General features: G+C 37.6%; 1 protein-coding gene across 1 annotated transcript in view; it reads right to left on the reverse strand.

Moving 5' to 3' along the window:
* The window catches only part of LOC576586 (serine/threonine-protein kinase Sgk1), a 69,048-nt gene extending 55,156 nt beyond the window's left edge, over nucleotides 1-13,892 (reverse strand). The window contains exon 1 of the mRNA XM_030983204.1: nucleotides 13,710-13,892. The gene's annotated coding sequence lies outside the window, so the exon portion shown is untranslated. The remainder of the gene's footprint in view (nucleotides 1-13,709) is intronic.
* Nucleotides 13,893-16,203: the final 2,311 nt, after the last annotated feature.

Genomic DNA, 16,203 nt, shown 5'->3' on the forward strand with positions numbered 1-16,203 from the left:
TATTTCAATATTTCCAATGTCTTATCAATTTCAAAAATGTCTGAATTCTTGGACTGAAGGAGAGGGGGGGGGGGGGGGGGGGGAGGTGAAATCCTTGAACACTTTTTTGTTGTTGCAATCATAGTACAATGCCACATTTCAAATGATTTTTACCTTCCAGCCGTCTGTCTCCCTCTTTTGCTCCGACTGACAGTGTTGACTTAATCTATAGCACTTTCCATGATCAACAAATGTAGCACAGTTGACAGCCCATAATCTTTTGCTCCACACACTTCTTCTCCTTATTTTTGTTGGGTGGTGGTTTTTTTTCTCTCGAAGCAGTCACATCTTCCCGCTTTCTTAAAGGTCAGCCAGCCTTGGATCGTGCAAACTCTTCAAGGAAAAGGCACAACCGCACCGACCGCTTTGAGGGGGAATCGTGTGGGGTTTTGTGTATCTATGACGCACTACACGTAGGTAGGCCCTATATGTAGGTTCGACCAAGGAGAGCAAATTAATGATGGAAGATGATAACAAAAAACAAAAAAAAGGGGGGGGGGGTATTGTGAACATTGGCGCCTGAGAGATGTTTCAGAGAAAATTGTTTGTCATCTGAATCCATTGGTAGGCGTTATGTACCAAATGATGAGACATAATTTACAATAAAAGGATGGGGGCAGTAGTTAGGGACATTATTGTTATTTTAAGGACGTTAGGGACGGTATTGGTACATTTTACAAGTTGCATATTAATATGCAGATTATCTTGATTAAATATTGGGAAACCAAAAGATAAAATGCTAGAATTTTCTTAGAAAAGAAAATGTAGAAAAAAAGTGACATTTCAGTATGTCTAGGTTTTTGTTTGTTGGTGTAGTTAAAAGGTTTGTTTCATTTCTCAAACGATTATTTCTTAAATAATTATTTCTTCGATGATTGGTACATTACACTTAAAATAAACCTACACTGTACTACACACAAAAATCCTACCGACCAGTCATTTTTTCGGTACATGACCTTTTGCTTGAGACCTAAATTATGCAATGGAATACCGTAAAATCACTTGCTTTACACTTTAATACATGTACGGTGCAAATGTCACGGATAAAAATGAGTGCTGCTCATCTAGCTGCTAGCTACATGTAGCTAGCAGCGTGACCTATTTGCAATCTCCCCATATAAGGTCACAATCAGTTAGCCTGGCATGAGCTGGTCTCCTCTCTTTCTTCTCAGCCTCCTCGGAGAGTATTCTGTCTCTCTGTTTAAGTGCCTCGTCTGAATGTCAAGAACCAGATGGATTTCTCTTAATTTTTTCTACTTCTCTCTAGGCCTGTCCTCATCAGCTCCAGTTTGCCAAATAACCAGCTATTTTCAAACTCGGGATATTATCTAGAGGCTCGAAATTGTGTCTTCACCAGACAGATATACTCATCACAAACTAGCTCGGACTATCGCAAAATTAGCCTGCTATTCCCCAAATAGCGGGATATTTGGGAAACAAGACCAAGATTTCTCAGGATATTTCCTCAACCAAATATCCCGCTAATTGCAACTGCGGGCTGATGAAGACGCAAATTAACCAGATCAGGATAGTTAAAATAGCGGGTTATTTGGTAAACTTGAGCTGATGAGAACAGGTCTTCTTTCAGTTTGTAACAGAAGGCCTGTTTTCATTATCCAGAGTTATACAAAGCTGATCCAGGAGATTTAGCTTGATTATTTACCAGCTGAAGCCGGCGGGAAAAAATACAGAGGAGAGCAATAACTATTATAAAAAAGAATAAAATACTTTATTATATTACTGTGAGAAAACGCACTTAACATCAAAACCTAAAAGTATGTTTACACTGTAATTTGCGATGAAGATGTAATTCGCTGGTTAATTTTTTTTAATCCAACTGTTTGGCATTTGGACCTACTGTACATGTAGCTTAATCTTTATCCTTGGTTTGAGCTTAACTTTAGATCACAAATTCTCGTGTGAACCTTAAGTTAATTGGTAAATGCTTGTAAGATCTCAAGCTAGTCCAGGCTAATGAAAAGGCACCCACTGCTAAGTGAAGGCATCTCAAACAGTAGAAATATGAAGCTAGTACCGGTATGTAGCTTTGATAAAAGCATTGAGATAGAAAAGAAATCTACACATGTACATACACAATAGTGACAAAGTGCTCAATCCTTTACTGCTCTTAAAACTACTAGTACATGTACAACTATGTTTTGTTTTTTTTCTGTTTTGTTTTTTAATTTTATTTTTGATATCAAATGAGCACTATGATCCCTTAATCATTTTTTCATCCCCAAACCCAATTAGCCAATAAAAAACAATACAATACATACAACTAAGTAATTTTATAGCGCTTTAGAGACTTTGGTGGTAAGCGCTTTATAAGTAACGTTTTTATTATTATTATTATTATTATTATTATTATTAAGGTGCAAATGCTCAAACCGGGTTGTTTAAGTCTGACCTATTTTGTTTTAATAGATGCATAGAAGTCTTACTGAAAGATATTCATGTTCACATGCATATACATTGCATATCCTATTGTATAAGTTATGAATTTGGTTGGTGTTTGTGAACAATAATACTATAGATTTATTCCGGCAACATTTTTACTGGTACTATCCCTTTCAACTGCACACCTGGGGGGTGTTTCACAAAGATCCTAAGTAGAACTTAACTCTAAGTTGGACTTAAAAATTATGGACAGCCATTGGAGTCTTAAAATGAAATATATTCAAAAGCAGAAATTCAAGTATTTTAGACTTTTTATAAATTCCACATCCAGAACATGAAATCTCCTTGAGAATAGAAAATATAAATGATTTGAATAAACATTTTATGCCTTTCAAAAATATTTTTACCAAATATTTTCAAAGATGCTAATGGCTTTCCATAATTTTTAAGTCCAACTTAGAGTTAAGTTCTACTTAGGATCTTTGTGAAACACCCCCCAGGGCATCCCTTTGTCGCCACACACATGCACTTATACATGTACATCTGCAAGAGAAGGAAGCAGATGCTCTCTCTTGAAGAAGAAGAAGAAGAAGATTTTGTAGAGAAATCTAAAAGCAAGGTCTGGGGGACTTGATCATGCCAATGTTGCTCGGAGACAACAAAAACAGGCTGCATTCAAAGACGCTGTATCCTGATCCCGCTAATATTAGTAACAAGCCGGCGTACAAGCTATTTTGGGAGGTCTATATTTAAAAAACTTGGCAGAGACACTGAGGGAAAGGGATGGAGGCCATTGTACGGAGAAAAAAGACAACCCATAAATATATCCTCCTGATAAAAGTGATATACTCAAGGTTTTATGGGATTTACCAATGAAGGAAGTCAGCGGTAAATTCGGTTTCATGACTAAGAAGCTCTAGCAGTATCAGATGCAAAGCCACGCTTGTTTTGAAACTATACAGGAACTCTTTCATTATTGCCCTTGAGCAATCCATATGCATGGTATAATCTTGTATTGAAGGTTAATTAACACTTTCAGTCAAACTTGACTCCATCTATAAGTTACAATGTACATGTATTAAAGGTAAAGACCAGTTATGGTCATGCGATTGCATTGTGAAAGAAACGTTGTGGAATCGATCAGAAAAGGTTGATCATCTAGCATCTAGCATCTGCAAGGTTCTGGAATCATCAAAATGATAAGAAATTTAGCCCATTCTTCGTAATGTTACAAGCACTATACACAGAAAGATGTATATGGGACTACCCTATATCTCTCACAGATCATGAGAGAAATAAATTTACCAAATATATCAATAAGTAGGCGGTTTCCCGGCAATTTTTTTTATCATTATGTATTAGTCAAAACATATTCTTTCACATGATTGGTAATGAGAGCTTCCATTTCATTTTTTGAAATAGGGGCGTTTCCAATACTGGTCTTTACCTTTAAGAATGAAAGGGGCGTCTCCGGCTTACATGTAGGGTTGAGGGTCAATCAATAGCCTTTACATTATTTTCAAAACAAAATTAAATTCTAAGCAATATTCTAAACATTCCACCAAACAATGGTTTTTTGAGCAACCATGAATCAAACACAAATTCTACACAAGATTTTCCTAACAACAATATTACAGCAACCATGAAGCAGTTTTATCTCAGACATAATTTGAATGGACATCCTAAGATGGACATCCTTAATAAGATTGCTCACTATCCATGCCACATCCTGTTATTTCATACGAGCTCCAAGCATGAATCACAATCAGGAGATCCGACTTTCTTAAAGGCATCGTTAAACAATGTTAAAGGTACACATGTAATCCAAAGTTTTGGAATGGGGTCATGAATTTGTTTCAAATGAACATATTGGAAGTATATGAGATCCTACAATATTCATTGATCGTTGTCGCGGTTGAAATCAAGTCTGAAGTTATGAAATTGTAAATAATAAACTCTTTATGTTGTATAGCTCCCTCTAAAGGTCAAATATTAATTCAGCTACACCTGTATGAAACAATGTTTCTTGACTAAAATCGGCTGATTAACTATTCCTGTTTGGAAATTATATATCACAACTACATATTCTGAGATTTTCATGGTCGAAGCTACCATTGTACGGCCATAGGCGGTATTTGAAATTTATCAAAATTTACCGGGAGCACCAGTAAATTTTTATATTCAATTTTTCTCAAAAGCAGAAGTGTTTTAGGGCTAAATTTTCTAGTACTTATGATACATCTACAGTGTACAGGGGCATCCAAATATATCAAAATTGGAAAGAATCACTATTCGTCCAGTTTTCAAATTTCCCAAAACTTTGTATTACTTTTTAAATCTGAGATGCATGGCCCTACGTATTATCAGTGTCTGTGATATGGTGTATTGGTGAAAGGTCGAAGCCCTAAAAAATTGTGCTTTAAAATGATCATGAAGTGTCTCCAAAAAGTACGAATTTTTAAGTGACTGGTTTTACCATACTCATTTTCCCCATTACACTGTAGTGTTATAAAAACTGTTAGGAAAATGGTTTTTGAAATTTTGATATCCAATCATAAATATCTTGATAATCAGACAGGCGATTGGTTTGTAAAAGTCATGGGATTCCTGACTGACCTAAAGGTTTATAATTATGATTGCAGCATGAGCTAAATCCAGGATTTTGTTTCAGAATCTGAGGCAAAGATACCCAATCCCTTTAATCGTGGATTTTTTACTGTACTGTACAAGCTCTTCAAATACAAAAGAGTGTCACAGACAAAATCATGAGTAAATTTTACCATGAATTATTCAAACTGGCAGAGTTAAGTTATACTTAAATCTACATTACATGTACAGTGTATGTATATAACAGATATTTATAAATTTTGCTTTCACTTAATAATGCCATTAATATTATTATTTCTTGAAGATCAAATTTCATTGTATGTTTGTAAGCCTATAGTTCATTGTTTGGGGATTCGTACAGGGTATACATGTGTAGAGTAATGGTCAGAAATTACACACTTTTGACTTATTTTTTTAATTTGAGAATGATTGAATGAAAATGATAATAGAGACATTGTAAAGTGCTACATAAAACCCAGAACATTATCATTGTTATTTTTTTTTTTAATTGAAAAATATGTACGGTATATAGATTTTTCATGGTATGCAGATGTAGCCTACTTTTACTGACATGACCGTTTAAAAATGAGGAATTTTGAAAAAGTAGAACTGCAATCTATTTTGTCATGAATCATATTTGACAGAATACGACTAAGTTAAGAAAAGCCATTCAAATACTTGGTCTTAATAAACAACAGAGTGACAGTGTATACATGTTGCATATACCAGACTATCTAGAGATTACTAGTACTACAGGGTACATGTACATGTACACGTATGTCATGCACATTAATGCATGTTTAAGCGCAGTATGCACATCGCTGTATGCTTTAAACATCATTACAAATTTGACAGCTCGTCGTGTTATAATGATACCCACAGAGACATGCTCTGAATATATAACAAGTCCGTCAGCATCCAGGCAACTAGCTATGCGCGATCGAGTCGCGAAAATCCAATATAATGGCAGCGCCACTCGGCATCTTAATTGTAAGTTACGCTCACGACCGACCGACCGTCTGTGGCATTCAAAATATAAACACAGTGGCCATTCATTCAGCCCATGCAGGCCCCTTGCATGCAATTTTTTCCCTGATCCACTGAAAACTAAATACCAGATTCTGGCTATGGTAAATTCAAAAAAGTGAGACGGAGAGACAGTGAGATATATGCACATATGGAAAGGTTATCGAATGTACAGTACGTCTACAGTGCATCATTCCCACCCACACATAGAAATAGGAGACCTTTTTCAAAGGATCTTTATTTCCTCAATGTTCTTAATATCATAAATGTTCACTGCACAAACTTTAAGGTACTTTACCATTGAAAAATTAGAAATATGAGCAGTCAGTGGTTTTAATATGTGTCTATGGATGAATAGAGCTCTAGAAATTAACTAACACAAATATATAACACATACCGGTAATGTCCTTTTTAATACATGGTATAAGGTTTTAAAAAAATTAATCTGCCGCGGGGTACATACATGTACACGTACATGTATATTGTACATGAAGAAGCCTCTTCTTTATTATATGATGATCTTCTCTCTTCCGACCCCCCCCCCCCCAATAAATTCTTATCAAACTACATGTACAAGTATATGTACATGCACAATGTCAATCTACCAACTTTGTGCTTGTGCTTTAATACATTAATTACTACTACATCTACTACTACTACACTACTACTACTACTACTACTACTGTACTGTACAGTACTCCATCCTCTCCAAACATTCTATGATTCATACTTCACATCTATAATGCACACGAACCCAGAGGAATTGTGATTGAGAGTAGGCCTGAGTCATCACGGGTTTTGCCGAACCCGGGTTTGACTTGAAAATTTCGGGCGGGGACCGGGTACCCGAAATTTTCACCACTGCACTGACACTAAAAAACGTGTGCATGCAGCGGCGGGAGTTAGACTAAGTTGCTGTTCTAATAATGCGACGGAAAAGACAGTTACTGCTTTCAAAACAATAAAATAATCAATGGAATTAAATTAAGATGCTTTTAAAAATAAATGGATATCGTTTCAGTTGACGGTAGGTGTTTTTATCGCTCTAAAATTGAGGCTGCAAGAAAGGAATCACGCTTCGATCGGGTGCGTTCAGAAACGGAAGTGGAAATAGATCTATGACCCACTGAAGACAGAGCAAGAAAATGCCACACACAAGACTAAAATGTTGATCAGACTATTGCAATTAAATCGTAATACTAAAGGCATTAATTTAATTGTCAAAATATATCCACAACATAATGGTTTACCCTTGATAGTTTGATGAAGGAAAATAAATTAAAGCTCTTGAAATAACATCGAAGTGCCTTTCGTTCGTTCTAAAAATGCGTGTATAACGGCAAGCAGAAGTTACGAGTCAAGCTTGATATGCACGTTTACATCCCTACACCGTCATCCGACCTGATCGGAACAATAAGCATTAAACCAATTAAAACATCACGGAAGACTTTAAGGGACTCCAATTCAACAAAATTACCGTAAAATAATTATTTGCTTTGACAAATAATACTATAGATATTCATAATATCTTACAGAAATAATGATATTTCATGAGCTACGTACTCGATATCGAGTTCAGCTAGCCATCATTTTGAAATGAGACGTAGTTGTCATGCAGTAGACTGTAGAGGGCAGTATGCAGAAGAGAGAGGAAAAAGCGCGGGCCTGAGATCACGTGATATTCACGTGACTATTACGTTATTTTTTTTTCCCTCTCTAGCTGCGAGCTGCCGCATTCTTCGCTGCATGCATGACAACTACGTCTCATTTCAAAATGATGGCTAGCTGAACTCGATATCGAGTACGTAGCTCATGAAATATCATTATTTCTGTAAGATATTATGAATATCTATAATATTATTTGTCAAAGCAAATAATTATTTTACGGTAATTTTGTTGAATTGGAGTCCCTTTAAGTCTTACGTGATGTTTTTTAATTGGTTTAATGCTTATTGTTCCGATCAGGTCGGATGACGGTGTAGGGATTTAAACGTGCATATCAAGCTTGACTCGTAACTTCTGCTTGCCGTTATACACGCATTTTTTAGAACGAACGAAAGGCACTTCGATGTTATTTCAAGAGCTCTAATTTATTTTCCTTCATCAAACTATCAAGGATAAACCATTATGTTGTGGATATATTTTGACAATTAAATTAATGCCTTTAGTATTACGATTTAATTGCAATAGTCTGATCAATATTTTAGTCTTGTGTGTGGCATTTTCTTGCTCTGTCTTCAGTGGGTCGACCCACTGAAGACAGAGCTATTTCCACTTTCGTTTCTGAACGCACTCGATCGGTACCACGAAGCGTGATTCCTTTCTTGCAGCCTCAATTTTAGAGCGATAAAAACACCTACCGTCAACTGAAACAATATCCATTTATTTCTAAAGCATATTTATTTGATTATATTGAAATATAAGTTTGTGAATTCCATATTTTTAGTTCTATATTTCAAAATATCAGTGTGAAATTTAATTTTGAAAAACCCGAAACCCGAAAACCAAAAACCGGGTTTCAGCTCGACGGTCGGGGCCCGGGCGGGGACCCGTTTCGACTCAGGCCTAATTGAGAGAGATACATGTAGAGAGAAGGGGGAGGGAGTGGAGAGAGAGAGAGAGAGAGAGATGTGGAGGGAGGGTGGAGGGGTGAGAGAGAGAGAGAACAGAGAGATAGAGAGAGAGGGAGAAATAGAGAGAGAGGGACAGAGAGAGAGAGAGAGGGAGTGGAGAGAGAGAGGGAGGTGGAGGGAGGGTGGAGGGGTGAGAGAGAGAGAGAGAAATAGAGAGATAGAGAGGGAGGGAGAGAGATGTGGAGGGAGGGTGGAGGGTGGAGGGGTGGAGGGGAGAGAGAAAGAGAAAGAGAGAGAAAGAGAGAGAGAAAGAGAGAGAGAGATGGGGAGGAGAGAGATGGGAAAGAGTACCCATTCACACCTCAGAGACTCATTCACATTTTTTCCACCACCTTAATATGGTGTTGCAAAACAGCTTAACAGGTTTTCAATCAATTAATAGCCTCACATTTGAAATGACTGAACCCATTTACTGGACTTTACACTAGATTCCATGGTATCTTCAATTGTTTTTCTACTGTACCTAGCTGATCAAATAACGTGAGCAAATAAAATAACGAGGATACTGCCACTCAAGTACAACTCCACAAAATAGCTGTACAAAGGTCGCCTTAAAATAGAATGTTACAATAATACAGGTACAGGTAGGTTCCAGGCCGTGGCAGAATAGAATATTTGCAGTTCTTCTTTTGAAAGAGATGGGCCTTGGGGTTTATACTACATGAAGGATATTATTTCAATGCCAAAGTAAATAGCAGCCCCTTGCCAGTATTGCCACAGTGTAATAATGTAAGGTCACTCAATGTAATACAACGCCTTGATAGAACCTGGGAAATGACGTACACGCTGTGCATGTACAGTATTAGAAACATTTCCCTGAAATTGGAACATTATGAGCACTTTTAAAAGCATAATGACCATTTCCTTATACGGGTAGACATGTGTGTGGTGTATATTTAGCGGTCTAATGTGAAATATTTCCCCATATGTATCAAGATATCAAATGTTTTTCATAATAGTTTTTTTCTCAATTATATCTGCAACCAGGATTATGTAGATGCAATTTCTTATTTGTCAACTAATACTTCTCAGACTTGAATGGACCAACCAACATGTAATTTATTCAAAATTTTGGCAACTACATCTTGATGTTATAAGGCTTGTAATTGGTGAGATCATGATGTATTGAGAATAGTATACAGATAAGAAGGGGGAGAGAATGCCTGATGTGAAATGGCGCAAACTCCCCCCCCCCCCCCCCCAGTAAAAAAAACCATGAATAATTTACACCATCATGCAATTATTTAATACCACAAGGCAAATTACAGCTTAGGTCGGTGATTACAGCCTGCCTTACAAGTCCATTGTGTGGCAATCTCTTCCTCCTGCACACAATCAGGGGCCTGTTTCATCAAACTTGTTGTTATCAGTTGCTGCATTTACACTGCACATAAAAATCCACGAATATTCTCATATTCCGGTGTTTTGTCGGTAGAAACTGGTCAACAAACACGGTGAAAAACCTCATTTAAAAAAAATTCAAGAATCGTATGAATGAATATTGCAGTCAAAACAACGCTTCTGCAGTTCAATAGGCCACAGTGATCATCTAGAATATCATAACAAGATTCAAATGATTGGATTGCAGCCAAAACAATGCTACTGCAGTTCAATAGGACCCACTAGGCGCATTTTTCATCATCTTGAGATAGCCAAATAGCCCGCTATTTCTGATTTGGGGAATAATCCCGAAGTTACAAATCGCGTCTTCATCAGCTCGAGATTCGAAACTTGAAACTCAACCTTGAGGAATTAGCTCGAGATATTTTGCTCAACGATCGCCATAGTGCGAGTCTTCGGTCTGGTGAAAAAGCACCGGACAAATAGCTGGATATTTTGCTAAATACATGTAGTGGGATATTGTGCAAACTATCTCAAGATATCTTGGGATGACAATCCCGACCAAATATCCCGTTGCAACTTCGGGCTGACGAAGACCCAAATTAGCTGGATAGTTTGCGATCTGGATCATTCAAATAGCGGGATATTTGGCAATCTCGAGCTACATGTAGGGAAGACAGGCCTACTGAGTCACTGACCATCTAGATATTTAAATGAATGTGTTGCAATCAAATTATGCTACTGCTGGTCAACTAGGCCAAAGTGAGCATCTCGCTTCTAACAAGTTTTGAATGCACAATAAAAACTATGCTACTGCAGTTCAACAGGCCCCACAGAAGCATTCAGATTCGAATGAATTCATGGATTACAATCAAAACGATGCTACTGCTGCCCAATAGGCCCAACAGATGCATTAAGATCTGAATGAATGCATAACAATCAAAGCGATGCTACTGCTGTCCAATAAGCTCCAAAGAAGCATTACAAATTTGAATGAATGGATTGCACAATAAAAACGATGTTAATGATGTCCAATAGGCCCCACAGAAGCATTAAGATTTGAATGAATGGATTACTATCAAAACAATGCTACTGCAAATCAATGCAATAGGCCCAACATAAGGATTAAGATTTGAATGAATGGATTACAATCAAAACAATGCTACTGCAGCTCAATAGGCCCCACAGAAGCATTAGGATTTGAATGAATGGACTGCAATCAAAACGATGCTACTGCAGTTCAATAGGCCCCACAGAAGCATTCAGATTTGAATGAATGGATTACAATCAAAACGATGCTACTGCTGTCCAATGGGCCCCACAGAAGCATTAGGATTTGAATGAATGGACTGCAATCAAAACGATGCTACTGCAGTTCAATAGGCCCCACAGAAGCATTCAGATTTGAATGAATGGATTACAATCAAAATGATGCTACTGCTGTCCAATAGGCCCACAGAAACATTCAGAATCAAATGAATGGATTACAATCAAATCGATGCTACTGCTATCCAATAGGCCAGTCAGCATCTCCATTCTAACAAGATTTGAATGAATGGATTGCAATCAAAATAATGTACTGCTGTCCAATAAACCCGTGCGAATCTCCATCCTTGCAATATTTGAATTCATAGATTGCAATCAAAACCATGCTACTGCTATCCAATAGGCCACAGTCAGCATCTCCATCCTAACAAGATTTGACACATAGCATCCTATCGTAATTAGTCTCATCTTGAATGACACGGGAAAGGGCTTCGTCGATGACCTAAGCATGGACTGGCTAATGAACTCCATACCATGATCACACGAGATTGGTCATGCTTCTTTTTCAGACCTTGGCCTGCTTGCCAGAAATAGCAGTGACTGAGCTGAGGGCCATAATTAGCCTCGTCCCTCCACTACAGCTTAGTTTTAAATAGATATTTTTTGTTCAGTGTTTAAAAAACAACAACATGTGTGCCCTTGTTTTTGAAATAGGAGCATAGTGCCTTACCAATCATTTTTTCTATCTACATGTAATACTAGCTTTTTTACAATTCAATACAGATGCAGAGAATGAACATTTGCATTCCCCCCCCCCCCCCCCCCCCCGATAAGCATGTAACGATGTATTAAACCTGGTTTATGCGTTCCTCTACTCAAGATACTTAGTTCTACTACTTGTCTTGTAGTAGTCTCGGAATTCAATACATAACATTACATCTGTCACATTTCAGACATCACTCATTTTCTGATGAAACAACAAATTTGAAGAACATGTCAACAAAATATTACAATCCACATGAATTCACATCATACAGAGAAACATTCCTGGAATACATGTCTATGTAAAATTAGGACTTACTAAAATAGTCTAAAAGTAAAATACACATAATTGTTTACAGATCTCAGGGAATAATTTTCCTGGTATCGCATCGCAATTTGCTATGCATTTTTGCATGACTGCTATACAAAATATCTTTTGTGTAGCAGTTTTCTTCCATAGAAATGTACAGAATTTCATTTGAAATATTTATCCATCGCCTGAAATTGCTAATCAAAAAATTTGAGGAAAATTATTCCCTGGATCTCCAAATATTAGCATACCTGTCTTAAAACAATCATTCTACATGTACCTGCCCCTCTCTCAAGGCTCACCCTCCCTCACCCCACCCCCCCCCCCCAAAAAAAGCCACAAATGCATTGGCATGGACATAACACATCGGAACTCACATCATCTCATGTTTCTCTGAAGGAAATGCAAAATTATCTATAAGAAAGGCCTACAAAATTGTTGGTACTTTTGAAAACCTGAAAAATTTTAAGAGTCATACTGCTAATGACTTGTTAACTGAAGTTGAAGTTGAAAATACGAGGCACTAGTGTAGTTTTCGTATTCATTTTTTGACTCGTAACTCAGGCATGGAGATACCCTACTAAACCATACCGAAAAATCAATTTAATCTTCATCAATTGTTCAAATAATGGTCATGATATAAAGTCGTTATATTTCTTACCCCTTTCGTGTCAATTTTTAAATCTTTTTAGGAGTTTTTTCCTAAAAACGAAGACATTAAAATATTCAATTTCTCACAGGTTCCATGGCAAACCACTGCAAAACCGCGAGCGTGCATTGAGTTATCGACTGTAATCGACTTTACGCACGCTCGCGCAACCGCCCTTCGTCGGCATGGTAAGGTATGCATCTGCAGAGTTACAGCATAGGTCTAACGTTACAGGTCAAAAATGGATACGAAAGTACGACACCCCTCTCAAATGGTGCACAAGAACAACTTCATCTTTAGTTTATGATTACAATTGAAAATGTTTCAATATAGCAAAACTAAATTTGTTCATATGTTCTCTGAAGGTTGTGGGTTTTTTAATGTAAACATCTAAATATAATATTGTCCGCGAGTACGAGTACATGTATGTAACTGCATGTGTACCGACAAGGACCCGGTACACATCGCCGTAGGATCGGAACACGCGACCCTATCGACTACCGGTGAACTCTCGACCCGCACTCGCTGGCTATGGCATCAACGCCTCCTCGGTGGGGCTGAGGCTGTAGCTAGCAGCTGACTCGACTGTGCGGCTGGGAACTGCACTGCGTTGCACTCCGACCTTTACAAACACTGTATTCATCAATCCTAAGACAGAAACATCCAAGAAACTTACCTGAGAAAGTAGAAGTACTTTGTGCCTAAATCACAGATTCAGTCATCTGGATACGGTGAACAACGTAGATCTAGGCCTATTTATCAGTTGTTGGGCGGTCTACCTCCACACAGTACAGATACAGAGTAAATCGGCAAACTGATAGCTTTTCTTTAATCGTACAATAATGTTACGTTGTTGATGTTGCTAATAAATTTCGCCTTGAGATGGCGCTTTTCAACATACAGTGCAAACAGATTAGATACAGTATTGCCATCAAAACAATCTCACCAAACGGCTTGCGAAAAATCACCACAAAATCTAAAAATATACCCCAAAATAGAAAAATAAAGGTTTGCCCGATATAATTCCAATAAATGGCTCAAATTTGTAAAAAATGTATTCAATTTCAATTCAGATTTTGTCGCGAATTTCATATGTTTTAAAATAGATAGAAAAACTCATATTTTGATGGTGCCCCATGCCCATTATGAATTCCCGAATTGATGACTGCTGGTCAAAAACTAAGTTCTTCTCTTACATTTTTTTTTTTGTATTAATGTATATAATTTTATATTTACGTAGTTTAGTTATTCCAAAACACAAACAAAATTCCCTGAAAAAAATCAACATTTTGGATTTGGCACAACTGTGTTGAATTTGTCCTCACCAAGGCTTTTGTTTTAATTAAGTCGCACAACTGTCAATAATTTTTGATAACACTTCTTTACAATCTTTGATATAAATGTATTTTGTAACCAGGGAGATGGGAGGCCATGATCCATTTTGTAACCAAAATCCTTTACGCCACTTGTATAGTTCCCTTCTCAGTTCACACGTCAGTTTGGTGATGTATCCTCGTCGGTTGGGTTCGGCTACTCTGGCTACCTGCCTGGTCGATCAGGTGGATGAAAATTAGTCGATATTTTTTTCTTCTCTTATTTACATAATTATTATTTTTCTCCTTAACACCTGGGTGGAGAGTGGCAAATGTAGATCCATGTCTTGCCAAAAGACAGTTAGCGCCGCGTTGGTACTCGAACCGCGGGCCTTTTGATCGACAGTCCGGTCACGTATCCACTCGACCACAACATATTATGCCTCTTCCCTTTAACGGGGGTGGCATTCTCAACGGCATTTGAGGTCTGTGCCCCCCCCCCCCCCCCACCAACCGACACTAGTGCCCCTCATTGGCTGGACCATAGACTAGCTACCACCACGTTGGACCAACACCATGGTATAGGTCTATGTTCTTACTCTCCTTTAATTTTCCCCCATTTTTGTAATCCTTTTCTCCTTTCACTCTTTTTTTTCTTCTTCTTCTTTTCTTCTCATACTTCTTTTTCTGGTTCTTCTTTTCCTTTTCCTTCTTCTTTTTCTTCTTCTTCTTCTTATTTCCTTCTTCTTCTTCTTCTTTCTTCTTCTTCTTCTTCTTCTTCTTCTTCTTCTTCTTCTTCTTCTTCTTCTTTTTCTTCTTCTTCTGCTTCTTCTCCTTCTTTTTCCTTTTCTTCTTCTTTTCTAATTCGTTTTCTTTTTTCTTCTTCTTCTTTACTTTTTCTCCTTCTTCTTCTTCATCATCTTTTTATCCTTCTTATTTATTTTTTAAAGTATCTAACAGAAAGAGTAGGTAGTAGATTGGAATTCCCTTCCCAATGGTGTAAAAGATAAGAAACTATGATCATTTTAAGAGGAAATTAAAGGAATACCTAGTACTTGACAGTCAGAGAAGAGAAGTGAATGACATGTTATATGATTGAAATTTTTATTCTTCTGCCGGTTCATACTTGTTCATTTTGTATATACTTATGTTTTCGTACGTTATAGAAATTCTACAAATTCATCATTATTTTCCTCTTCTTCCTCCTCCTCTTTTTTTTCTTCTCCTTCTTCTTTTTCTTCTTGTACTTATTATCATTTCTATCATCACTTTAATGTTGTTATTATTATTATTATCTGTAATAATTAATTCTTTTAATTTCCTTATTTGTCTGTAAATATTATTATTTTTAACTTATTAATTTTATACATGTCTGTAAGGGAATAAGCTTTTGTTGGTTATCCTGTTCAAGCTGACTTATTTTTTATCTCTTATTATTGTATATTGTTGTATGTTGGAAGCTTGTCGAATAAAAATCAATCAATCAATCTTTATTATCTTTCAGACTATAATATTTGGGGCCTCTTCCTGTAAACGACAAGCTCTAAACCGGGGATGAAGTTTGCCGCCCTCTATCTTCAAAATTGAGACACTAACCGAGACACTCGGGGGGGGGGGGCACCAGGAAATAAAATTATAGGGGGAGTATAAAAGACACACACATAAACAAATCGTTCCCCCCTTTCCCCCACTCCCTATCTGCGACCGTCGGTAAATTCGTTTTTCGTTCAATATTACTATTCAGGTTGTCGACTTCGACTGGGGGGGGGGGGGGGGGGGGGGGGGGGGGGGGGGGGGGGGGGGGGGGGGGGGGGGGGGGGGGGGGGGGGGGGTGGGGGGGGGGGGGGGGGGGGGGGG

This window comes from Strongylocentrotus purpuratus, unplaced genomic scaffold (genome assembly GCF_000002235.5).
Source record: "Strongylocentrotus purpuratus isolate Spur 01 unplaced genomic scaffold, Spur_5.0 spur5_scaffold_13, whole genome shotgun sequence".
NCBI classification, from domain to species: Eukaryota; Metazoa; Echinodermata; class Echinoidea; order Camarodonta; family Strongylocentrotidae; genus Strongylocentrotus; species Strongylocentrotus purpuratus.